This window comes from Aotus nancymaae, unplaced genomic scaffold (genome assembly GCF_030222135.1).
Source record: "Aotus nancymaae isolate 86718 unplaced genomic scaffold, 86718_ANA_hifiasm-v0.15.2.pri h1tg000094l, whole genome shotgun sequence".
NCBI lineage: Eukaryota > Metazoa > Chordata > Mammalia > Primates > Aotidae > Aotus > Aotus nancymaae.
The window spans coordinates 781,624-807,187 of record NW_026988509.1 but is presented as its reverse complement, the minus strand read 5'-3'; the positions used below and the strand labels follow the sequence as shown (position 1 = coordinate 807,187).

The 25,564-nt window shown below is 46.6% G+C and overlaps 1 protein-coding gene and 1 pseudogene across 1 annotated transcript in view; one reads left to right on the top strand and one right to left on the bottom strand.

The window, feature by feature from the left end:
* The window catches only part of LOC135271865 (germinal-center associated nuclear protein-like), a 190,296-nt gene that overhangs the window by 99,373 nt on the left and 65,359 nt on the right, over positions 1–25,564 (bottom strand). The window lies entirely within an intron of this gene.
* Positions 22,511–23,212, top strand: LOC135271848 (GTP-binding protein Di-Ras3-like; annotated as a pseudogene).

The window sequence follows — 25,564 nt, the reverse complement described above, 5'->3', positions numbered from 1 at the left end:
TCTCAATTATTTTCCTGCAGTTCTTTTATGCTGGTCCAAGGCATATTTATGAGCCACTGGGTAAAAACGCGTAACGGATTCTTTTGAGAAGTCTGTTCAGATCTTTTGCCCGTTTTTAGATCAGGTTGTGTGTTTCCTTGCAATTGAGTTGTTTGAGTTCCTTGTATATTTTGGATGTTAACCCATTAACAGCTGTACGGTTTGCAATTGTTTTTTTGCATTTCACAGGTTGTCTCTTAGCTCTGTTGTTTGTTTCTTTGCTACGCGGAAGCTTTTTAGTTTTAGTTTGATGCGATCCCATTTGTCTATGTTTGCTTTTGTTGCTCGAGCTTTTGCCATCATAACAAAAAAGTCATCGCCCAGACCCATGTCAAGAAGCTTTTTCCTATGCTTTCTTCTACGACTTTTACAGTTTTGAGTATTGCATTTAAGACTTTAATTCATTTTGAGTTTATTTTTTATTTAGTATGACGTGAGGGTCTAATTTCATTCTTCTGTATGTAGAACTCCAGTTTTCCCAGCAGCATTTATTGAAGAGACTATCCTTTCCCCATTGTGTGTTCTTGGCACATTTGTTGAAGGTCAATCAACCATGAATGCATGGATTTTCTTTTATTATTATTATACTTTAAGTTCTGGGGTACAGGTGCAGATTGTGGAGGACTGTTACATAGGTACACACATGCCATGGTGATTTGCTGCATCCATCCCCCTGTCATCGACATTAGGTATTTCTCCTAATGTTAGCCATCCCCTATCCTCCATCCTCTGCTATCCCTCCCCTTCTGAAGTGTCTGCTCTGTTCCATTGGTCTATATTTCTTTTTCCTTTTTGTTTTGAGAAGGAGTCTTGCTCTGTCACCCAGGCTGGAGTGCAGTGGCACGATCTTGGCTCACAGCAACCTCTGCCTCCTGGGTTCAAGCAGTTCTCCTGCCTCAGCCTCCCAGGTAGCTGGGATTACAGGTGCTTGCCACTGCCTGGCTAATTTTTGTATTTTTAGTAAAGACGGGATTTTGCCATGTTGGCCAGGCTGGTCTCAAACTCCTGACCTCAAGTGATCCACCTGCGTCAACCTATCAAAGTGCTGGGATTGCAGGCGTGAGCCACCTAGCCTGGCCAATTAATCTATATTTCTGTTTTTAGGTGGGCACCATGTTGTTTTGATTTCTAAAGCTTTGTAGTATATTTTGAAATCAGGTAGTGTGTTTCTAGTTCTGTTCTTTCTGCTCAAGATTATTTTGGCTATTTAGCATCTTTTGTGGCTCCATACAAATTTTAGGATTTTCTATTTCTTTGAAAAATGCAGTTTGAATTTTGATAGAAGTTGTATTGTAGATTACTTTGGATTCTATGGACATTTTGACAATGCTAATTCTAACAATCCATGAGCATGAAATAACTTCCCATTGATTTGCCTTTTTTTTAATTTTTCTCACCAGTGTTTTATAGTCTTCAGTGTACAGCTCTTTCACCTCCTTCCTTGGTGAAATTTTTCCTATTTTATTTTTTTGTAGCTATTTTAAATTGGATTTTTCTTCTTGCTTTTTAGAGAGTTTATGATTGGTAGTAGAAACACTACTAAATTTTGTATGCTGATTTTATATCCTGCAACTTTACTGAACTTGTTTATTAGTTCTAACACATTTTTTGGTGGAATAGTTAGGATTTTCTATAGATAAGACCATGACATCAAATGGAGACAATTTTACTTCTTCATTTCTGATTTGAATGCCTTTTATTGATTCATTTATTTAGCCTGCTTATTCTGGCTAGGGCATCAGTGCTATATGGAACAGAAGTGGTGAGAGTGGATCTCCCTGTCTTGCTTCTGATCTAGGAGAAAAAGCTTTCAGCTTTTCACCCTTGAGTATGACGTTAGCTGTGAGATTGCCATATATGGTTTTTATTATATTGAGATGCGTTCCTTCTATATCTAAATTGTTGAGAGTTTTTGTCATGAAAAGATATTGAGCCAGGTGTGGTAGCTCACACCTGTAATCCCAGAGTGGATGCATCACTTGAGGTCAGGAGTTTGAGACCATCCCGCCTGATACATGTGTGTACTGTAAAATTCCTTCTGCTAGCATTTTGTTGAGGGTTTTTGCATCTATGTTCATCAGGAATATTGGCCTTAATTTTCTTTTCTTATAGTGTCCTTGTATGACCTTGGTACTGGGGTAATGCTGGACTTGTAAAAGTAGTTTAGGTGTATTCTGTCTTCTTAAGTTTTTGTTTGGAATAGTTTGAGAAGGATTGGCGTTAATTTTTCTTTAACTGGTTAGTATAATTCACCCATGAAGCCATCTGGTTTAGGGCTCTTTTTGATGGGTGGGTTTTGATTACTGATTCAATTTCCTTACTTATCATTAGTCTGTTAAGATTTTTCTATTTCTTCATGATTTACTATTGGTAGGCTGTTACGTTTCTAGCAGTGGGTCCATTTCTTCTAAGTTATCCAATTTGTTGGAGTACAATTTTTAATAGTAGTCTCTTACAATCTTTTTTATTTCTGTAGTATCCATTGTAATGTCTTCTTTCTCATCTATAATTTTATTTATCGGGGACTTTTCTTTTAGTTAGCTTATCTAAGCGTTTGTCAATTTTATGTTTTCAAAAATAATAACTTATTTTAATTGATCTTTCCTCTTGTTTTCATAGTCTCCATTTCACTAATTTCGGTTCTGATCTTTGTTATTTTTTTCCTTCTGCTAAGTTTGGAGTTAGTTTTTTCTTCTTTTCCCAGTTCCTTCAGATGCAATCTTTGGTAGTTTATTTGAGATTTTTCTTTTTTGATGTAGACATTCATTGCTACAAACATCCATCTTGAAACTGTTTTTGCTGCATCCCATAAATTTTGGTTATGTTGTGTTTTCATTTTCATTTGTCTCACAATATTTTTAATTTCCCTTTAAATTTTGTATTTGACCAATTGCTTGTTCAGGGATATGTTTAATTTCCATCTATTGGTGAATTTTCTGGTTTTCCTTTTGTTTTTCATTTTTACTCTCATCCCATTACAGTCAGAAAAGATACTTAATACGACGTCAGTCTTCTTAAATTTGTTAAGACTTGTTTTGAGGCCTCATATACAATCTTTCCTGGAGAATGTTCTGTGTACACTTAAAAAAATGTATATTTGTATATTTTCTGTCGTTGGATAGAATGTTTGTATATTTCTGTTAGATTTATTTGGTCTATGGTGTTGTTCAAGTCGAGTATTTCCTTATTGATTTTCTGTCTGAATGGCCCGTCTACTGTTGAAAGTGAGTTGTTGAAGCCTCTTATTTTTATTGTATTGTTCAGCATTTATCCCTTCAGTTCCTTTAATATTTGCTTTATACACTCAGGCGGTCCAATGTTGGGTGCATATTTATAATTGTTATAGTATCTTAATAAATTGATGACTTTATCACTGTACAATAAACTTCTTTGTCTCTGGTGACAGTTTTTAACTTGAAGTATGTTTTGTCTAAGTATAGCTACTCTACTCTTTTCTGGTCACCTTTTGCATGTAATATCTTTTTCCATTTTTTCACTTTTCACCTCTGTGTGTTTTTAAAGCTAAACTGAATCTCTTATAGGCAGTATATTGTTAGATCTTTTTTTTTTTTTCTCATGTGGTATTCTACATCTTTTAATTAGAGATTTCAATTCATTTACCTTTAAAATAATTATTGGTTAGGAATGGAGGTACTACTATCATTTTATTCATTGTTTTTGGTTAAGTCATTGTGTTCTTTAGGTCCAGAATTTCAGTTTTTTTAAATGGCTTTCTCTTTTTATTTAACTTCTAATTTTGCTCATGTATTGATTTCCTGATTTGGTTTAGTTGTTAATTTGTGTTCTCCATAGCTCACTCAACTTCTTTAACATGACTCTTTTGAGATTTTTGTTAGGCAGTTGGTAGATCTCCATATCTTTAAAGAGAAATGTGAGCTCATTTCCTGATGATGCTACTTCTCCACTGCAGGAAAACCGCACCAGGGCACTGTAAATTGGTCTGTTGATGACATTGTCATCAACAGTTACTTTAGTTTTTTCCTTTGGTGTTGTCATGTTTCCCTGATTACTTGTGATATTTGCCTTGCATTGGTATCTGTGCATTTGAAAAAGTAGGCATTTCTAATCTTTACATCCTGGCTTTGACAGTGAAAAACATTCACCGGTCAGCCCATCTAGAGATTTTGGTGGGCAACCCTGTGGGGATCAGTGGATAGGCTTGTTGCTGGAGTCTTCAGGCAGTTTGGCCTGGTTTTGGGTCATCAGGTGGATGAGCCTGTTTCTTGGATTTACAGGGGACTTGCCTGGTGCCAGGATCCACTACAGCAGGCCTTTTGACTGGGTTTTCAGAAGCAGACCTGGAACCCATGTCTGCAGGGCCTGGCTGGAACCCTGAGTTCACAGGAGATCTGGTACTGGAGTGGAACTTAAGCATGAGTCTGTAAGGGGATGACTTGGTGCTGGGGGACCTGGTGTCTGTGTCCATGGAGATTAACCTGGTCCTGAATCTATGTGGGCTGACCTCACACTAGGGTTAACTTGGGGAACCTGGCATCTGGCCCATGGGGGCAGGTCTGGTTCTGAAACCATGGCGTCGGGCCAGAAGACTGTATCCCTAGGCAAGGTCCTGGAGCCTGGGTCCATTGGGGCCAGCCTGGAGCCTAGTTCCATGGGAGTGGTCCTGGAATCTGAGTCTGCAGTGACTGGCCTGGTGTTAGGGTTTATAGGGGAGGGCCTGGATCCTGAGTGTGTAGCCGTAGGGTTACATCTTAAGTTCCCCTCACCCCCCACTGAGGGGCCCAGTTGGTGTTGAAGACATGGAGCCTAGGGTCATGGTGAGGGGACTTGAAGTCTGGCACTAGAGGAGCTGATTACTGGGGCATTCCTGAAGTCTGGGACCACGGGAGTAGGTCTGGTTCTGGGGCCAGTTTGGAATCTGAGGTGAGCTTGAAGCCTCAGTTTGCAGGGTCAGCCTGGAGCCTTGGACTTTGAGTTCTGGCTTGGCACCAGCTTTTACTGGTCCTTAGTAAAACTCCTTTACTTTCAGCATTGAAGAAGTGTAGACTCAGAGGTCACAGTTGACATGTGGCAGACAGAACCAGCCATGCCATGCTTCTTTGAGGCCCAGTGACCCTCAAGGACTTAGCAAAGTGCCATCTTCAAAACAACTTGTCAAGATCTCACAGGCAGTCAGTGTCATGTTATATATCGTGTACAGCCTGCAGCGCAGGGCGCAGCAGGTGTGAGTGCCTCTGTCTAGGGACTCTCTATTCCCTCCAGGGTTCAGAAGCAGGAAAGAGTGGGCCACGCATGTGGTCGTGAATCTCAGCCAGCTGTCTCCTCTGTCACAGCTTTCTCTCCAGTCTCACCTGAGGTCGAAAATTCCGAATGAAGTTGCTGATATTTTATTGATCTGAAGGGCATAGGGGTTCATGGGATTTTGCTGAGTCTATTCATGGGATTTTGCTGCGTCTACACCAAGTGTCAAAGAGTCTGGTACCCAGACCTTGGCAAGTGCACGTGACTGATTACCTCGTTGTCAGAAAGTGTGGAAGTGCGGCAGGGTTGGGACAACCTGGCTCAGACTCTTCCTTTCAGACCAGACCACCGAGGCCCGGCCAGCGGGGGCCACTTACAGGACGTGGGAAGGCAGTGAGCAGGAGCTGGGCTCCCTCCTGCCGGGCCAGCACTTCGGACGGACGCGCTGGGTCTTTGGGACTTGAGGGCCTGATGGCTGCGATGCGCAGGCCGCGCGCCACCCGCAGAGGGCACCCGCGGTCCGCGGCGTTCCGGGGCGCGGGCTTCGGGGCGGGCCTCGCAGGCGCGAGTGTTTGCTGAGATTTAACTGAGGGCCGCTACACTCTGTAAGAACAGATTGACTTTTATGAAAATAGGAGACGCCGCGATGCATTCTAACGTGGAGACGGGTCCGTCTGTGACAAGAGGAAGCGTGCTTGGAAGGCTGACTTTGGGAAAATGTAGGGGCACCCGCGTTGGCCGAGCTCCTCGGTAGGCCCTGAGCAGGCCTGTTACTCAGGCCGCTGTTCACACTGAGATGAGACAGGTGGAAAAGAGAGCTCGCCTTCTGCAGCGTCACACAGAGCGGCCCCGTCCCCGTGCAGCGTGGGGGTCCCCTGGGCGCCGGCGAGGCTCAGGCGGGACGAGTAATAGAGCTCGTCCCTGTGTGGACCCGGGATGCTGCTGGCGGGCGAGGCCTGGATGGTGTCCGGGCCGCAGCCGCCGGGACCTTGGCGGGCGCCGAAGGTGGGCCCGGAGGCGGGGACCTGGCCCCGCGGGCCGGTGTGTGCGGCGCAGGGCTGAGCCGCGGGCGCCCGGAGCTGGGAACGTGGGTCCCACCCTCCCGACCACGCCGGGAGTGAACGGGGAGCCGTGGCCGGCTGGGGGCGCTCTCGGCCCCTCCATCCGCGCGGCCGCCGCGGGAACCCGTCCCCTTCCGCCTCCTCCCTCCGCCCAGCTCTCCTTCGCCTCCTCTCCCCGCCCCCTCCCGCCTCCTCCCTCCGCCCAGCTCTCCCTCCTCCTCCCTCTCAGCGCCGCCAGGGAGCAGGGCAGGGCGAGGGGCGTCCCCTGGTCCGCCGTGGAAGCCCGAGGCGCGGGTGCGGAGCCAGCCCAGGGCTGCGGGCGGCAGCTGCGGGGCGGCCTGGGGCCCATCCCCTGCCCGGGCGCGGGGAAGACGAGGGTCCCTTGCTGAGTCTGTGTGCGCAGTGGCCACGCGTCAGCCTCAGTACGGGGACCGGGGCAAGAGACAGATGTGGGCGTTTTCCCGTGGAAGCTGTCCCCGAGGCCGTGGGAGTGGAGGGCACTGGGCTGCGGATGGAGACAGGATGCCCCGAGGGCGGGGAGCGGGAGGTCTGGGAGAGGAGGCAGCGAGCGGGAGAGGAGGAGGGGCCGCGGGACCGGGAGAGCCGCGCAGGGGCCGCAGGGCGCGCGCAGGGAGCTTCCTGCCCTTTGCACTTCAGGCTGGGGAGCTGATTCCTTTCACCTTTGGCAGGTGCAGGATCTGCGCTGGAAGCCACCTTACTTCCTAGGCGGTACCTGAAGTGACGGGAAGGATCTTCTCTGATGAAATTACCCACACGAGTCACCACGGGATGACGGTGAGCAGGTGCCATGGACGGTAACACTGAGCGCATGCAGTTAACGGAGCAGGAGGGAAAGGATGAGGGCAGACACCCACGGTCATTTTCACAGCTCTTCTGTGTTAGGGTTCTCTAGAGGGACAGGACCAATAGGATAGACGTATGTATGAGGGGACGTTTATTCAGGAGTATTGACTCACACGATCACAAGGTGAAGTCCCACAATAGGCCATCTGCAAGCTGAGGATCAAGGAGGACAGTCCCAGTACCCAAACCGCAAAACAGTGCAGCCTTCAGTCTGTGGCTGAAGGCCCGAGAGCGCCTGGCAAACCGCTGGTGTAAGCCCGAGCCCGAGAGCCGGAGAACGTGGAGTCCAGTGTTCGAGGGCAGGAAGCATCCAGGGCCGGAGAAAGACGGAGGAGGGAAGACTCAGCCAATCTCGTCCTCCCACTTTCCCCTGCCTGCTGATATCCTAGCTGTGCTGGGAGCTGAGTAGACTGTGCCCACCCAGATTGAGGGTGGGTCTGCCTCTCCCAGTCCACTGACCCAAATGCTAATCTCCTTTGGCGACACCCTCACAGACGCACCCAGGAACAATACTTTGCGTCCTTCAATCCAATCAAGTTGACAGTATTAACCATCACACTCTGCAAGGAAGGTGTTTTATGTCCATTTTATAGAAGAGGAAACTGAGGCTCAGAGAAGTTGTTATTTGTCCAAGATCATAGAGTGAGTAAACGATAGAGCCAGCTTCTGGCCAAGCTTGAGCGATTCTAAAATCGAAGCCCCTTCCACTAGGTCCTGCTGACGTCTGGATGCCACCTGACTACTGGCTGCACAATTTCCCCTTGAGGCAGTTCTTCTGCAGTTGTGCCCAGCTGTCCTGCTTGGTAGAATTATCCAGTAGACACTCCAGTCCCTGTCTTCCATGCCATCCCTCTGGTGTGTGACCCAGACCATGAGTTCCTCCCAATGTTTCTCTCCCCCGACTCCTGCAAAGCCAGCTGGTTGCTTCTCTGCCCATTTCTCCTCAATATGTTTCATTGGCTTCCTTCTCACGGTCCACCCGTGGTTGCTAGTGCTCTCAGGGTTATGTTCTTAGATACCTTCTCCTTTTACCTCACATGACGAAGCACAAACCAAAGTATCTTCATAGGCATGGACGGAATAGTAACCTGAATAGCCGATGAATGTCAGATACCAGGAGCCGCTGGAAGATGGCACAGATGCATGGCCTAAGTGAGGAAGTGGTGGGGAGAGAGGGTCGGAGCATTTGTGAGAAATTAATCAAGTCATGTCTGGATAGGGGCTGTAGCCAGAAAGACGGGGAATGTGGGATCCCAGGAAGCTAGTCTTTAGGAAATTGTTTTGGGTAGATGGGGGAATTTGACATGTAGAATCTTAAAACTTATGTTTCTAAAGTCATGCCATTCATTAGGTTCGGGACTATTCTGAGTAGACACTTCAGGAAGGCTGAGGCGTCAGGGCAGCCATCAGGAGCTTGCTTTCCATGGAGCTCTTTTAGAAGGGGCCCAGAGGGTTTGAAGTCAAACAGTCAGGATTCATAGACATTGGGGATAAGATTCATGGATCACAGTGGAACAATAAAAATTGCTTTCCCCCTGGGGCATGAGGGAGAAGCTCTAGGAATTTGCAGAGAGCACTTACAGAATGACACTTGGTGACACTCACGTGCCATCAGCCCAGCTCCAGAAGGACTTAAACTTTTTCACAGAAAACAGCAAATTGGAAAGAGCAAAACTCCCTTTCAGAGGCAGCTGGAAGCCTCTCCTGCCAGCCTACACGTCCTGGGGGCTCTTCCTGACCCTGTGCCTGCTCTGCACTGCTATTTCTGAGGCAGACACTGCCCAGGAACCACATTCAACCTATCTTCTCTGGCCAGCTTTTAAGAGAGGGGTGTCTCAGCTTAATTTTTAGTCAACAGCAGCCCCTGGGACCCTGAGATCACTGAATGTATTTGGCAGAGGTTTTGAAACCAGCCTCTTTAGACAGACCTCAGACTTCTTAGTGCCATCCAGGCCATCTGTGCCCTTAATTTAGACTTGTGATGAGGTATCCTTGTGTCTGCTCGTCCTCCATGCAGCAACCCCAGGCTGTGGTTCCCAGCCGACTGGAGCTGATGCCTGAGAGGAGATACGCTGACCCACTGAGCCCTAGATCTTTCTAGACATGCTTTTACTCTGGCCTGCCTTCTCCAGCTCCCTTTGCTCTTGATTTCTGATTTGTGGTTTTATACTCCTAACTCTGTATTTCTTCATGTCATCATTTCTTCCTAGAATGCTTTCCTCACTGCCTGACTATTCCTAAGGTTGGGACTGTCTTTTCAGACTTCAGGCCACTGTGATGCCAGACAGCAGCACAAACTCACGCTTCCCTCAGTTTCCACAGAAAACCACGGAATCAAGGAAAGACAAACATGGGCTATGGCATAGTAGGGTGAAGCAAAAGACAACCACACTCCAATCTCCAGGGAAGCTTTCACTAATGTCACCTTTAATGATAACCAATTGCCAAGTGTACCTCAGCCTCCTGAGTAACTGGAACTACAGGCACAAACCACATTTAGAGATGGGGATCTCATTATGTGTCCCAGGCTGGTCTTGAACTTGTGGCCTCAGGCCATCTTCCTGCATATCTGGGATTACAGGCACGAGCCACTGCACCTGGCCCTTCCTTCTTAACTAGTACAGGAGGGCCATGAGGAAGGCAGAGAACATGGGGACACATACCACCCTCCACATTTAGTTCCGGCAACCCCATTTTCAGCCAGCAAGACTGCAGCCCATGTGGGCTGGAGACATTCTTCATGCCTTGTTTTAATACATCATGCCAGTCCAGGCAAATCTCTCCACTCAGGGATGAATGAGTATATCTTTCTTTGCACTCACCGATCACCCCCTGCAGTACAACATGCAGTTTCTGGTGTGTTTCAAGCACAGTGATTCAGCGCACCTTGACACGGGCCTCCCCAAATCTTTGCCCACACAGGTCCACTCCAAACCACATTAACAAGACACAAGGACTCTATCAGGGATTTTGTAGGTGTTCAGTGTGGAGGGTATGTGCTGCAAACTCTATGGTATAACTTCACTTAAAAACCCTCCAAATGTTTCTTTTTCCCTGAATCCTCTCCTGGCGTCAGCAGCCTTGTTTTCCCTCTAAGAGTCTCTGTGTCTGGGCCTCCCCGTCTGGGCTGCTGCATCCCCTGACTTCCCTGCACAATTCCTCTTAGTCTCTTCCATTTGCATCTGCATCCTCATTCGCTGCTGGCCTATCATAGATTGTCTTGGGATTTGACCCTATGCTGGAGACCACTGTGACTCTCCCATGCCCTCCCTTCTCTCTATAATAATGCATTTGGAATTTTTAGCTGGGTGAACAACCGCCCAGGTAGACTCTGCTTCCCAGTGAGGTGTGGCCGTGTGAGTCACTCCGATGGGACATGAGTGCCATGTGGACACCACCTCCAAGAAGGGCTCTGAAGAGCTGACACACCCCTTCCCAGGCCTTGCCCCCTTTCTCGTGGAATACTGTGGTTAGAATCAGGATAGCTCTCTGGAGGCTGTGTACTGAGGCTCTGTGCCTGAGCCTCAAAGAAAAAACAGAGAGAAAGAACATGGGCCCCTGATGGATGATTCAACCTTTTATTTCAACTTAAAAAAATGTTTCCAAGTTTCCTTTGTTATATTTTTTTCTACATACATGCATTTTTTTTTTTTTTTTTTTTTTTTTTTTTTTGGAGATGGAGTTTCGCTCTTGTTACCCAGGCTGGAGTGCAATGGTGCGATCTCGGCTCACCGCAACCTCCGCCTCCTGGGTTCAGGCAATTCTCCTGCCTCAGCCTCTCAAGTAGCTGGGATTACAGGCATGCGCCACCATGCCCAGCTAATTTTTTGTATTTTTAGTAGAGACGGGGGTTTCACCATGTTGACCAGGATGGTCTCGATCTCTTGACCTCGTGATCCACCCACCTCGGCCTCCCAAAGTGCTGGGATTACAGGCGTGAGCCACTGCGCCCAGCCTACATGCATTATTTTTTATCATCAATAAAAAAAATCCCACCATTTGAGGCCTATTTTAAATTTTACTTTATCGACTTCCATTATTTTCTCCTATCACAGAAGATATAAAATGATTTATAATTAGATTTTGAGAATATTTTACAGTTTTGACAATAAGGAGGTTGGAATGCTGGCAGCAGAGGTCCCATTTGGGCCCCTGATTTTCTCTGTCCAGGTCGTTAAGTGTTTAACTGAGCCTTGCATCTACTGGCCCTGCATCCTGCAAGCTATTTGACCCTAGGACCTCCCTTCACTGCAACATGTGAGGAACAAAGGAGACAAAGTGAAGGGAGTCAAAGGGTGGTGTTGGTAGAGAGAGGAGTCAGTTCCTCCCGTATTCCTGCTTTTTGAGGAGCCAATAAAATGTTTTTGTTTATGGGGAAGGTAGTTACTGGGCCTCCTACTCATTCATGATCAAACCTGGACAAAAAGCTAAAGTGCTGCCTCTGCTTCTCATCCTTGGACGGGGCTCAGAGCCCAAGTCCAGGCTCTTTGACTGCAGGAGTAGGAGCCGGGGTTAGGGGAGAGACTGTGCTATACGCCGGCCTCCACATTACGAGGCCTGCACCACGGGAAATCATCTGGAGGCAGCTGCAGTCACGGCTGTCAGATGGCCAGGCATGCCTCCTGCCACTGCAATCCGCACAGTCCTCTCTCGGAGGGATGTGGAGAGATCGCTTTGCCGGAGCCTTCTCACTTAACCTGAAACTCGGGTCACGGTCTGAAGGAGGCGGCTCTGCGTCACCCTTAATGGTGAAACCAGAGGAAAGAGGCTCTTACTTCTCCAGTTTCTGAAATTCAGAGATGCAAAGTCTCAGCAGACTCAAAATATAATTGAGCTTCCCCCAGGAAAACATCTGCATAGTTCTGGTTCTCTGGCTCTTCTTGATCTTTCTACCCAAGGAGGTCCTAGTCACAGAACCACATATATCTCTTGCTAATCTCTCAAGTTAAATGATAAATATTATTTAATTACAAACCATTGTGCTAGTTGTGCAGGGTAAAGAGTTTGTTGTCTGCAGAAGCTCACGACCTAGAGAGAGACAGTCACACGAGTGAATGTAAAGGCAGGAGCTACCACAGATCCCCTAGCAGAGTTCAGTAAGTGTAGCTAGTTTGGTTGAGGGGAGGAGGATGCTTGGGTTTGTGGAAGCTTCATAGAGAAGCGGGGTTTGTGAGCCAACTTTTATGGGATGGATGGCAATAAAGACATCCTAGGCGGCAGAAACAGCTTCTGGAAATAGTGAACCAAGCAGGGATTGGGGTATGAGGTGAGTGAAGGGTGATGACGGTGGTGGACGTCATCACACAAAGCTAGAAATCAGACAGGGACTTCAAACGCCACAGTGTCTGCAAAGGAGAATTCTGTATACTTTCAGAAAACAAAAGTGACATGTAGGCATCTGTGTGTCAGACGAAAGAGGAAAACGCAAAGACCGTTTAGAAATGGAAGTACCCAAATCCTGCCGGTGAGTGCAAAGGAGACCACAAGGGGAGGACTTGCAGAAGACCTTCCGCACGTGGCCAGCGGGCGCAGCAATGGTGGTGATGGGGACCGGCTGAGAGCCTGCCTCGCTGGGCCAACTCCCTTCCACCAAATAGGGCAGCTGGCATTTTCCTCCCACACTCTTTGACTGCTTTTGATATAATGACAATTCATAGTACTTTTATAGAAAGAGTAGAAATATTCAGTTCTTTTTTTCTTTTTTTTTTTTTTAACTAAGGTTGACCAAAATTTTATTTCTTATTGATAGTGTAGAAAAGGAATGGTTTTATTTTTGTAAATTTTGCAAAAATATTCATCACGTGAATTTAAGGCCAAGGGCTTGGAAACCACCCATGCCAGTGAGAGCCTTGAAACCTCTGCCTTTACTCCTCTGTATCTTTCCCAGAAACTACTGCAACGTTGTAACCTGGCAAAAACAAACAGCAAATTTTAAAAAGCTGTGCGATCTAGGAAATAGTAGATCTGAATCAAGAGAGCTCTGAAGAGAAGTTCCCGGAAGACAGTAATGTAGGAGTCTTAGGAAGCATTGAGTTTTCTTCCATATGGGAAAAGGAGAACTCTTTCCCCAAACACACACTACAGATATTTGAAGATACCAGAAGGCTCAACTACAAATGGCCAATCTATACTTAGGACTCATCAAAAGCTCACACGTTGAAAATAAACTACATTTTTCAGCACAGAACTGCTAAGATGGAAAGGAAACCTGACCCCAGCTGGCTGCCTGCTATCTCTGACAGCTAGGAATCCTAAATTATGAATCAGAGCAGAAAAGGTATTAGTGCAATAATCTGGTAAATATTTTATTTCTTGTTTTGACTTTGATTAATAAATAAACATCAGTGATTATATTTTATGAAGAAATAAATTAGATTTTGGCAAACTTGTGTCTGCCCTCATGAGCTTGACAGTTTTCCAAATACCTATTGACTTTTCTGATGAGATAAGCAGTGGCGTGAACAGATGTGATTTGGGATATCCAATAATGAAATGTGACAATATTTGAAAAAATTCATAACTCAAGGATTCAGTCTTTTCCAAATGACCAGTGCGTTTTGTTACAAAATTTTGTAACCCTTTATAATATTACGTAGCATGTTGTTACAAAAATGCTGCTTGAGTAAAAGATCTGTTCAAACTGGAATGGATATGAATGTGACAGAATCAGATGCCTTAATTGACATGGTTTCATGTACCACATTGCAAGGAATCTTTGAGAAGCTACTATTTTTGAGTTTTGGTGTAATATTAAAAGGAATATCCATAATCACCCAAGAAAGATAAATCCCCTTCCCTTTTCTGAATTTTCTGCAAATATTTCAACCTTGAGAGCATACAACAACAGATTAGAGATATTTGTAAAAACATAAAAATGCCACTTCCCTTACTAAATTTTCTTTGAAAAATCATTATTTTTAAAATAATTTTTTCATTTATGTTAACATATAATTAGTTATTTTATATGAATTAATACATACTTTAAAAGTTTCTTACCTTTAATTTCTACTTCAGCAAGTACTGATAGACTTAAATTACATAACCAAAGCTGTTTGGAGTCTTTAGTAATTTTTTTGAATACATTTTATTTGGTACAATCTGTCATTTGAAAGTTAGGTGTTTTATTCCCACCATCCTCACCTCTATTACTGTTTTACTTACAAATAGCCCTGGAAACCTATAGAAATTCCTCATAGGTGTCCTCCTGTAGACGGACATGGCACTGACATAGCGTTGAAACCCCCATCTGGGGTCATGAGGGGAGAAGGCTCATCGTCCCTCCCGGGCCTCAGGGAATTGCAGGGCTGTCATTCTGCAGACACACAGGGGCGTGTGGAGCTATTCTTGATGTGGAGCTTCAACAACAAAGCCCAGCAGAGCACAAAATGCAGAATAATCAAGTAAAACATTAAGTGGCACATTATCGAATCACAGCTTGTAAATAATGCTGTTATTGTAATTCTCAGGTTCTCAGAGAACTGTAAGTTCAACAGAGGAAAATGGCTCATGTGACAAAAATGTCCATGTGTTGCCTGCTCTGGTGAGATGAAACAAGTCCTGAAGCCAAGCAACAGGGTTGCTTCAGTTCGTTTGTGCTCACAGGCGGGGAATGTAACTCCAGGAGCGATGGAGTTTTCTTATGGTTGGTTTCTGTGACATTTGCATGCCCTTCCAAGCGATCACAACTAGGATTGTCGTGACTGCCCTTCACGGGGCCTCCAATATGAGTTGTCCAATTGTGATGATGGGCCCTGTCAACTGCGTGTAGTTCAGTTGGGCACATAGCTATCTGCTCTAAAACTGAGATTTGTGTGTGTGTGTATGGTTTTGAAAAGGTTCATTAAAATCCAGGCTGAACTTGATGGCTCACACTTGTAATCTCAGCATTTCGGGAGGCCAAAGCGGGCAGATCACCCAATGTTGGGAGTTTGAGATGATCCTGGGCAACATGGTGAAGCCCTGTCTCTACTAAAAATACAAAAATTAGCTGGCCGTGGTGGTGCACGCCTGAAATCTCAGCTTCTTGGGAAGTTGAGGCAGGAGAATCACTTGAGCCTGAGAGGCAGAGAGTGCAGCGAGCCGAGATTGTTCCGCCATACTCCAGCTAGACAACACAGAGATACTGCGTCTCAAAATTAAAAGAAAAAAAGACAAAAGAAAAAAGAAGAAAAGTTTCATTAGAATCCAGACTTGCAAAGCGTGTCTACTTATGGCAAAACATACACCATCCATCTCAAACTTCTGCATTTTCATTCAGGAACTTTGCAAAGCACTGCAGTAGTTGATGCTGTAGGGTTAGAACTTTGTGTGATACTGCTCAGCTCAGTTCCTCATCCTACAGATGGTGCGGCCCATCTCTGTTCTGACTCACAGCGGGGCTCTATACTCCTTCCTCTTGGCATTTGGCTGATAGGTAATAGATATTCTTCTTCTTAGGAAAATTCCAGAAATGACAGCAAAATAACAAAAGCCGATCACAGGCTGAGCCCTCTCTGGTGAACTGCAGGCAGTGATGATGGTTTGCTGAATCACCGAGGCAGTGAGGTATGGAATCTGGACACCAGGACACACGTTCCACGCTCTGCTTGACTGCAGTCTGGAATACCGCCTGAGTTGGAAGCAGCACATGGTTACACTTGAATCACAAAGAGCCCACATAGCCTGCACAGACATGGCCACACAGAGCATGAGAGGTCAAGAGCCTGCGTGGATGACTGAGAAGACTTCCGGAGCCCACTCTCTAGGAGACCCCAGTTGATTTTCACATAGCCCACTGCACAGGCAGCCACAGGCCCACCAAACACTGCAGGAGCTTCTGTGCCCCATTATGGGTATAAGAATATTGGGGTGGTGCCTTGTAACCTCACAGGACTTGAACATTGTTCAAAGCTAGGTTAAAACCTGCCGTGGAAAAAGCCCACCATAGGGATTAGTAACAAAGGCCTCTGGAGAGCAACTCTCCAAATCTCGGAACCATGACACACGAACCTTCAGAGTCACCGTTTGTGGCTCTATGCTCGTCTGGCTGTCATCCGGGTTCCCCAAAGTGGGGGGCTTTTCCCAAGTAGGTTTCTCCCCTTAACAGCCTAGTGCTTCACTCTTGGGACGTTCCTTTAACCTTGCACGCAGGCTTGGGGACTTCTTTATTTCTTTGCTCAGTTTCACATGGAAAAACAGGCTTTTTTGGGTATTGATAGAAAAAGTGAGAAAATGAAGGCTGTAGAGGCAGAGACTCTGGCCGTGACGATGAGGTAAAAGGATGACCCATTCTCCAGGGATGCCAAGTGTCGGTCTTCACGGGGGCCGCTGTGTTGGCTGCTAGCGTGACACTGCTACGGTGGCCTCTCCCTGGCAGTGCTCAGGGCTGACGGTGCTGCATGGGTCGATACAGTAGGCCACCTGGGAGGCGGTGAGTATCCTGGAGCAGAAGTCGACAGCCTGTGTAGTCTTCACCCCTTGTCCCAACAGGAGCAGCAGCCGGGTAATAATAATGATGATGAAGGAGAGCTCTGGTGAGAGGGTGATGGGCTCGTGGTGACTCGAGAGGACGGACACCGGGAGCAGAGTGTGTCCAAGCGGGAAGGACCTTCTCTATGATCTCTGTGCCGCTCAGGTTTTCACTTGGTCCGGATAAATATGGGATAAGGAACGATTCTGGGGGTCTCATCATGGAGAACAGTCCGAGTAAGCAGAGGAGCATAGCGGATAATTGAGGAATTGCTTGGTGAAGTTCTGAAAACATCCCCAGCTGTTTCTTCTGTGCCCTGAGTTTCTTTCTTTCTGGGATCAGGCCTGCCTTTCTGCCTTCAGATCCCATTTCTGCTCCTTCCGGCCACTGGCTGCTGCAAATCCCAGGCACAGCGCCCTTTCCTCTTGCTGGAATCTCTCATCCTCCTTTATGTAATAATTTTAAAAAATGAACAAGGATCTTGAGATCAAAAAGTTTAACAATTGCTGCATTTGGACAAGTGTGCTTGGAGGAAGCATTTGTGTTCTTCTTGCCAGATTCTTCAAAAACATTAATTTGTTAATAAATTGGTACTCTCCAAGGGGTGGGAATTGTTAAATCAAAGTCAGTTTGGCCTGAGGCTGCCTCTGTATCTTCAGTCCCTAGTGAACTACAGGTTTTCCAAAATTTTAGTGTTCATTAAAAAGCTTGAATCTTCTCATTGGCAACTAGAGTTATTTTCCTTAAAGCAACAGGCCCAGTTTGTTTATTTCTGAGCACATGTCTGCCTAATACCCAAGTGTAACTAACATATTTGTCCGTCATTTGCTCTTTAAGTGGAATTGGTGTTCCGTGAAAAAACTGGCTAACTTCGCTTGTAAATCAAATTTAGCACAAGCACTTTTCCTTGGGATGACTGTCACAGCTCAGCATTCAGCAGAAGTACTTTATGCATGCTGTTCTCCAAAGACGACATGCAGATGACCGAGGAGTACATGAAAAGGTGCTCAGCCTCACTGGCCACCAGGGAAATGCAGATCAAAACCACTAGGAGCTGTCACCTGACACTTATTAGGATGTCTGGTATTGAAAAAACAGAAACCACAAAGGTAAATGGTGCAAGGATGCAGCACAAGAGAACTTCTTTACTTTTTCGGTGGAAATACATTTGGTACTGCCATTGTGGAGACATTATGGGAGGATCCCCAAATACTAAAAATAGAACTGCCACGTGATCCAGCAATCCCACTACTATACACCCAAAAGAAATGGAATCAGTGTATCCAGAGACACCTGCACTCCCATGGTCACTGCAGCACTGCTTACAACAGCAAAGATAAGCATCAACCTGTGCCCACCGACGGCTGAGTGGAAAAGGAAAGCCTGGTGCGCATACACGAGGGAATGTGACTCATCCTTCCACAAGGAAAAAATCCTATCTTTTGTGACAACACAGATGAGCCTGGAGCACATTATATTAAGTGAAATAAGCCAGGCACAGAAAGATAAATTCCATATGATTTCACAGGCAGAGGCTGAAGTGGTCAAACTCATAGAAGCAGAGAGTAGAATGGTGGTTACTGGGGCTGGGTGAGGGTGAGATGGTCAAGGGCACACTGTTTCTGCTGTGCTGGCTGAATACATTCTGGAGACCAAATTTACAGCAAGGTGCACGTGTCAGCTCAGCTCTGTACTGAGTGCTTAAAAGTCACTGTGAGGGTAGATCTTACATTAAGTGCTCTTGTCACAAAGAACTCCCCAACAAAATAGTAATAATAATAGCAAAGAGGTGAGAGGAACTTGGGGAGGGGATGGACGTGTTTGTGGCCTTGATGGAGGTGATGGTTTCTAGGCTCCACAGGTGTTCCCAGACTCATCGGGATGTACACGTGAAATATACACAGCTTTCTACAAGTCCTCCATAAAATGGTTTAAAATACAACGGTGAATTTAATAATCGTTGACATTTTGTCAAGAACATTCTTCCGTGGACTGACCCTCTTTATCATTGTTGTTGCTATCTGATTGTTGACCAGGTTTGTGCGTGGTGAAGAGTGCACCAGAACAGCAGGCACTGAGGCCCGACTTCTGCGGAGGCGCTGGCGGCCTGCCCGTTAGGGTGAGGGTCAACGTGCGACCCTTCCATCCTTTATTCCGTAATTATTAGTTGCCATTCAGCTTGAAGGAAGTGCTTTCGCTTTCATTTATTTGTCGCTATGGACTCATGAATCCTGTCTACCTACTGGATTATATAATCTTTTGCCATCATAATTTATTTGGCTCTTCAGATTGTTACGGATTTGGCCAGAAAGTCCCGTGGAGCATGCCCTTGTCTCCTGCTTTCTGCCCATGTTTCTGCCTCTGGCTGCCAACAGGCCTCCTGTGCCTGTCACCAGCTGGCTCCTGCCCGGGCGTCAGGCTCTGGAGTCGCAAGGCTACACGGTGGCTGGGCCTGCCACAAGCCCTCCCTGCACCCAGCCTGGAAAAGCCGAGTCATGAGGGAAGAGACCCTGCTCCTTCACTCGGCGTCTTCCCTACCTTCAGTTTCATTTGGTCTCCGACTGGAATGGGATGAGTTTGTAACACGGTGCAATATTTTCATTTCAGGAGATTCAACAATATTTACATTATTATATGATGTTTGGCCCATGTACTACTGAAAAGTTCTTTCAAAAGTCGTTTCCACAGACTCAACAAAAGATGGAGATGTATTTCTAGAAGACACCCCCTGGGCAGGACCCTCAGGGTCACTCCTAAAGTCTCCTTGGCGCTGACATTGGCTGGGGCATTGATAATATATTGTCTGCTCTAGCTGACAAGCCAGAAGGGCAGTCTCTGTCTTCAGGGAGTCCAAGTTGTAAGCTGGACCAGATATATTAGATACACATGGAGAGGAAAACACTGGATTCGTGCATTTTTTTCTGATTTTGCACTTTTTGTTTGTTCGTTTTTTTTTGTTATTTACTCCTGAATGGGCAAGGATAAAGAAGTAATGAGAACAGGGAAGGGAGAGCTCTGTTGACCAGCACTCACTGGGACCAGGCCTCATGCTGGCCGCGCCACACTCTCCCTCGCTCCCTGTTCACTGTGAACCTGCAAGGTGTGTACCCGTGACCCCTCCTTACAACCGCTTAGGGTTAACCCCCTGCTTTTACAGCTTTTCCTATCACAAATAAGAACCTACATAGCAATGTCTAAAATCTGCATTTGTGACTGCTCCTGGGACTCACAGTGGCGGGGGTGCCATGCCCGGTGGGGTTGGCTGGCATCAGGCAACCTCTCCCCATGATAGGAGCATGACGGGCTGAACGTGAGGCAGGAAACCTCTGCTTTCAAGGAGGTGTGATCGGATGCAGTGACTCCATGTGCCTCTGAACCACGTGTCATTTCAGCAGAGGCACGCCTCTCTTCTGCATCCTCAAGGACAGATGCAAGAGACATCCCAGGTGGTCAGTGGGAACAAAGGACGGGGCAGTGACTTTCGGTGGGGAAACAGCCGCTGTAACACCAGTGACTGGGGAGGTGCAAGTGGCAGCCCTGTGATGACGCAGCCAGCAGTGTCTCCTACACATCTGTGGTCTCCCACGACGGTCATTGGTGGCATCATCTTCATTTCATACGTGAGGAAACCACAGTGCAGCAGGGAAGTCGAGTCTCTGTGATCGCAAGGCTACCTCAAATTGAGTCAGGATTCCAGCCCATGTGTGCCCAAGGCCGGTGCTCTCACTGGACCACGCCGGTGATTTTTTTTTAAAAGGGAGAAAAACTGAAAAGAAGAGGTGGAAGGAGAAAGGCCTGAGCAGGTGTGGTGGGGAGGACGAAGAGGAGGGATCAGGAAAACACGAAACCGAGGGGATCTGGGTGACCGGTAAAAAATTGCAATAAGTCCTGTCTCTCTTCTTCACCTTTGTGGGTGAAGAAAAGGATCTTCCTTGTCCACGAATACAGGTGTACTGCTGTAAAAGCCTTCGGCACGTGTCTCCGCCTGGCATTTCATGATTTGCCCTGTTTCAGGCTCGCAGCAGGAGGGCTGAGCAGATTGATCTGTTGACGGTGGCTTCTCAATTCCTCACAGCACAACGAGCACAAGCCTGGCAGCCATCCAGTCAGACTGAACACCTGCGGCCCCTCACTGCCCCCCGCATCTCCAAGGACAGAGCCACCTGGCTCTCCTGTCACCTTGCCGAGACACTTCTGACCCCAGAAAATCTGCTAATAAAGCTCAGCCTTCTTCCAGAATCTCAGTTGGAACCCTAGGTGGCTGGTCTAGCACCACCCTGGAAGCCAGTGGCTTAGTGCCGTCCTGGGAAGGCACTTGGTCCGACATCCGCCTCTTCCCTGCTGCTGTATGGAGCAACTGACTCCAGCCTAGAAAAAGCTCCATTTTATATTTCACAAACACTCTGCCAACAAGATGTTTTATTTAAATCAACAAATAAAAAAATAAACAACAGAACAGAAACATGAATGCACAAATTTAAAAATAAAGACAGCCTGCAACCAGATAAGGACACAAACGAACACTAAGCCTTTGGCAGCTCCAAATGGTCATCTTCACTGACACTGTCTTGCAGCCACTCGTGGTGAGAACTTGGCATCTACTGCTGAAGGCTCTGCCACCTCTAAGACTCTTCCTTCCAAGACTGACGGAGCACTTGGCCCAGAACGGGACTCTTTTTCTCCTGGACTGGTTCCTTAACCCTTTTTCCGATCTCATTTTCCTCTTGCTGTTAAATATTACTTTGTTTTTAGCGGAATATTGAAACTGTGACATTTATAGATTTGTGAAACATACTATTACGTGTGGTTTGCAATATTGACCGACTTGCGGAGTGGCTTGGGCCTGTGTGCCCGTGGCTCTGACTGCTGAGTGAACGAGAGGTACTAAGGAGAATACCTCCTTGGGAACTCCATGGAGCTCCTGGCTTTGGTGACTGAAATAGCATCAGCAAAAGTCTGACATTGCGGAAAGACACAAACGTGCGTAGACCTGGTTATTTCTGACCCTGCACTGCTCATGACGCCTGCCTTCCCCTCCTCGACCATGTGGACTGAGGGAGAAGGAAGGGAGGGAAGACGGAAGCAGCCACCACATTTTGCTTTCCTCCCTTCTGGCCCCCTGTTCTGCTGTCATAACACGGTTATCGCCTTTCACCAGACTGAGTTGTCCAATGAGGCGGATACAATTTTTTTTGGTTCCCCAAATTGAAATCCAAACAGCTGTATGTCTTTTCAACGTGTCCTTCTTTCTCACTTATAAAAGAGAGTCACATTTTACATAATCCTGTGCATGGCACTGGGGGACCCTTATGGTTTATGGTTTTTCTAATGTTTGGGAACAGGTGAGAGCATTGTGGGCATTCTATAAAATATTTACCTTGAATTGCTGAGTAAATAGCTGTGCCTGCCTATTAAAAAGTCCAATTTCCTGAACCATGGACTAAGGAAAGAGAAAATGCCCAAGAATGTGTGTGGCCCAGGAGCTGGTGAGAAAGTCCACAGTTTAATCATTCCTCCCCAACTTGTAACGCAGCCCTGAACTTCTGGACTCAAGCGTTGGAGATGTCAAGAGGACCTCGGGCCGCTCTGCGTTGGGTCAGTCCCACAGGGCTGTTTTCCCACCACGCATGGCGCAAGCTGAATCTATGCCTGTTACCCACACTTCCTGCGCCCCCGCACCCCGCTCCTGTGATCACGTCGGAATTTAAAGCCGCGGAGCAGAGAGTGCTCGGAGTGTCCAACTGGTTGCCGCGGCTATCTCTGCGAGCAGCACGTTTGTCTTCAATGCTGCTTAGTTCGTGCCTCCGAGAAAAGAGTCTCCTGCTGCCAGCTAAGTGTGAGAGAACTTGTGCGCGCAACTCCCCTCCGAATCCCAACGATGGGTAACGTTAGCTTTGGCTCCAAGGAACAACAGCAGCTGCTGGAGAGGTTGCGGCTCCTGCCTGCTATGCTCATCCTCTGTGCCTTCAAGCCCCACAGAAATATCAGCGATTACCGCGTCGTGGTAGTCAGCACCGCTGGTGTGGCGAAAAGCACGCCGCTGCAGAAGCGGGCGACCGGCAACTTCCGTCATGAGTACCTGCCAATCATTGAAAATGCTTACTGCCAGTTGCTGGGCTGCAGCCATGGTGCACTTTCCCTGCACATCACCGACAGCAAGAGTGGCGACCACAACCCCAACCGCGCCCTGTAGCGCCACGTTATAGCCCGGGGCCACGCCTTCGTCCTGGTCTACTCAGTCACCAAGAAGGAAACCCTGGAAGAGCTGAAGGCCTTCTATGAGCTGATCTGCAAAATCAAAGGTAACAACCTGCATAAGTTCCCCATCGTGCTGATGGGAAATAAAAGTGATGACACCCACCGGGAGGTGACCCTGAGTGATGGTGCCGCCTGTGCGCTGGAGTGGAATTGTGCCTTCATGGAGATCTCGGCCAAGGCAGATGTGAATGTGCAGGAGCTGTTGTTCCACATGCTGCTGGATTACCAGAACCAGCCCGACCCCGACCTCCAGGAGCCCCAGAAGAAGTCCCAGACGCCCAAGACCATTGAGAAGATGCTTGACAAGTGCATAATCATGTGAGCCCTGGGCCTTAAGAGCCAGCTCTTCCTACCCTGCAGTGTGTAGAAAACGTGGATAGGCCAGGCGCGGTGGCTCACGGCTGTAATCCCAGCACTTTGGGAGGCCGAGGCAGGTGGATCACGAGGTCAAGAGATCGAGACCATCCTGGTCAACATGGTGAAACCCCGTCTCTACTAAAAATACAAAAAATTAGCTGGATATGGTGGCGTGTGCCTGTAATCCCAGCTACTCAGGAGGCTGAGGCAGGAGAATTGCCTGAACCCAGGAGGCGGAGGTTGTGGTGAGCCGAGATCGCGCCATTGCACTCCAGCCTGGGTAACAAGAGCGAAACTCCGTCTCAAAAGAAAAAAAAAAAAGAAAAAAAGAAAAGAAAATGTGGACTAAATTTCACTGTGTTACCTGTACATGGTTGATTTTGTGCTGTTGTTTAGACCGTAACAATCATATTGTCAATAAATGTACCTTGTATGTTGATAACTTTACCTTTTCCCAGGCCAGATAATTCAAATTGTTAAAACATTGGCATTTGAAGAGGAGAACAAAAAGGAACATGATGCATTCAAAGTAAGGCCTTTAATAATAAATTTAATAAGAGAAAATGTTTTGAAAAGAGCAAAATGTCAAAATGAATAGAAAGAGAAATTGGTAGGTGTCCTTTTGGTAACCCTATTATTGTGTATCACTTTAAAACATTCCACATCCTGTAAGTGTTTAATCGTATCTTTTAATTGTGTAATTAAGAAATGTGTTTTTACAACAAAAGCTTTTGTTAAAGTGCTTCGAGACATACATGCTAAACAAACAAACAAAAAAAATGAATATGCTATAGCTGATCAGTAGGGGTGTGGGAGCAGAGAAGACTGTGAGAGTGGAACTCTCTCACTAAAGATGTTAGTAGTTTCCCATGTCATTTAAAAATGTTTGAGTATTCTGCTAGCAGTTTTTAAAAGTGTAACAGCTTCTTGACTTAATAAAGCTTGTACTACATGCAAAAAAAAAAAAAAAGAAAAAAAGTCCAATTTCCTTCTAGATGAGTTATTTACACATTATTAAGCTTATTTCCACAGAATCATTGCAGATATTTCTACGTAAGGAAGCCACCCCAACTGTCTGGTCTTTATTTCACATAGGCGTGTAAAAATCACGCCAGTGGCAAATTGGAGGCTCACAGTGTCTGGAAGTGCTGCATCTTAAAGACAGTAGTAACTTTCTTGTTTACTAGTCTCAAACTCCTGACCTCGTGATCCACCCGCCTCAGCCTCCCAAAGAGTATTAACTTTCTTAATAACACGTGTGTTGTATTAGTCACACAAATAGAAAAAATTAGCACGGGCCTGTAATCCCAGCTACCTGGGTGACAGAGGCAGGAGAATTGCTTGAACCTGGGAGGTGGAGGTTGCAGTGAGCCGAGATTGCGCCACTGCACTCCAGCCTGGGCAGCAGAGTGAGACTCCGTCTCAAAAAAAAAAAAAGTTACTATTGTCTTTAAGATGCAGTTTCCTCATCTGTGAAATGGAATATTTGTATATTCCATATGTTATATAATATTACCACCTGGCTAACCTTGGCATTTGAAGGATTCGAAGCCTGAGTCCAGCACAGAGAAGGGACTTGAGGAATACCCCAGACGTGGAGGAAGGCAGCATCTGGATACAAACTTCTTTTCCTGTATATGCATTTACGTGTCTCTGAATAGGTATCTGTGTGTGTTCCTTTTATTATAGACAGATTGTCTGATCTCAGTGCATTAGAGTGGGGTAGCCTTAGGGACCTGCCACCCTGTGGCAGCTTCGAGATATTCAGACTCTCCAGATTCTGTGTGCACCCCTCACTGTACTGGGGATGCAGGATTTGCCTAACGCCCTACCCATTAGTGAGGAGCAGAGCCCGCATGAGTTCCTCAGATCAGGAGGAGGGGTGAGCTCCTGTCCTGTGAGATGAGGCCATCGTCAATCCTGGGACAGGTGCAGACGATTGCTTTCACCTTCTAACTTTAGAATCTGGAGAGTCCGCATAGCTTGAAGCTGCCTCAGAGAGTCTTTGTTACTGCAAAACGCATGTGGGCAGGCTGGACCAGGCAGTGGATCTTGTTGTTTGTTGGGAAGAAAGGAAAATTGAAGTTCCCGTCACCTGCCAATTAGTCTTGGTCTACCTCCAACCCAAACCTCGGCTCAGTGAAGCAGATTAATAAAGTGATGGGGCATCTCTGGCTGCTGCGAGCACCATGAATATGCATGCAGTGCAGGCCACCGGCTGGAACGCTTCTCCCACCCTGGAATTCGCCAGTCACGTTTCTACTCTCTGGGTTTCTTTCTAAGTTGAAAGATTCTGGAATTGTGGAGCTGGAAGGGA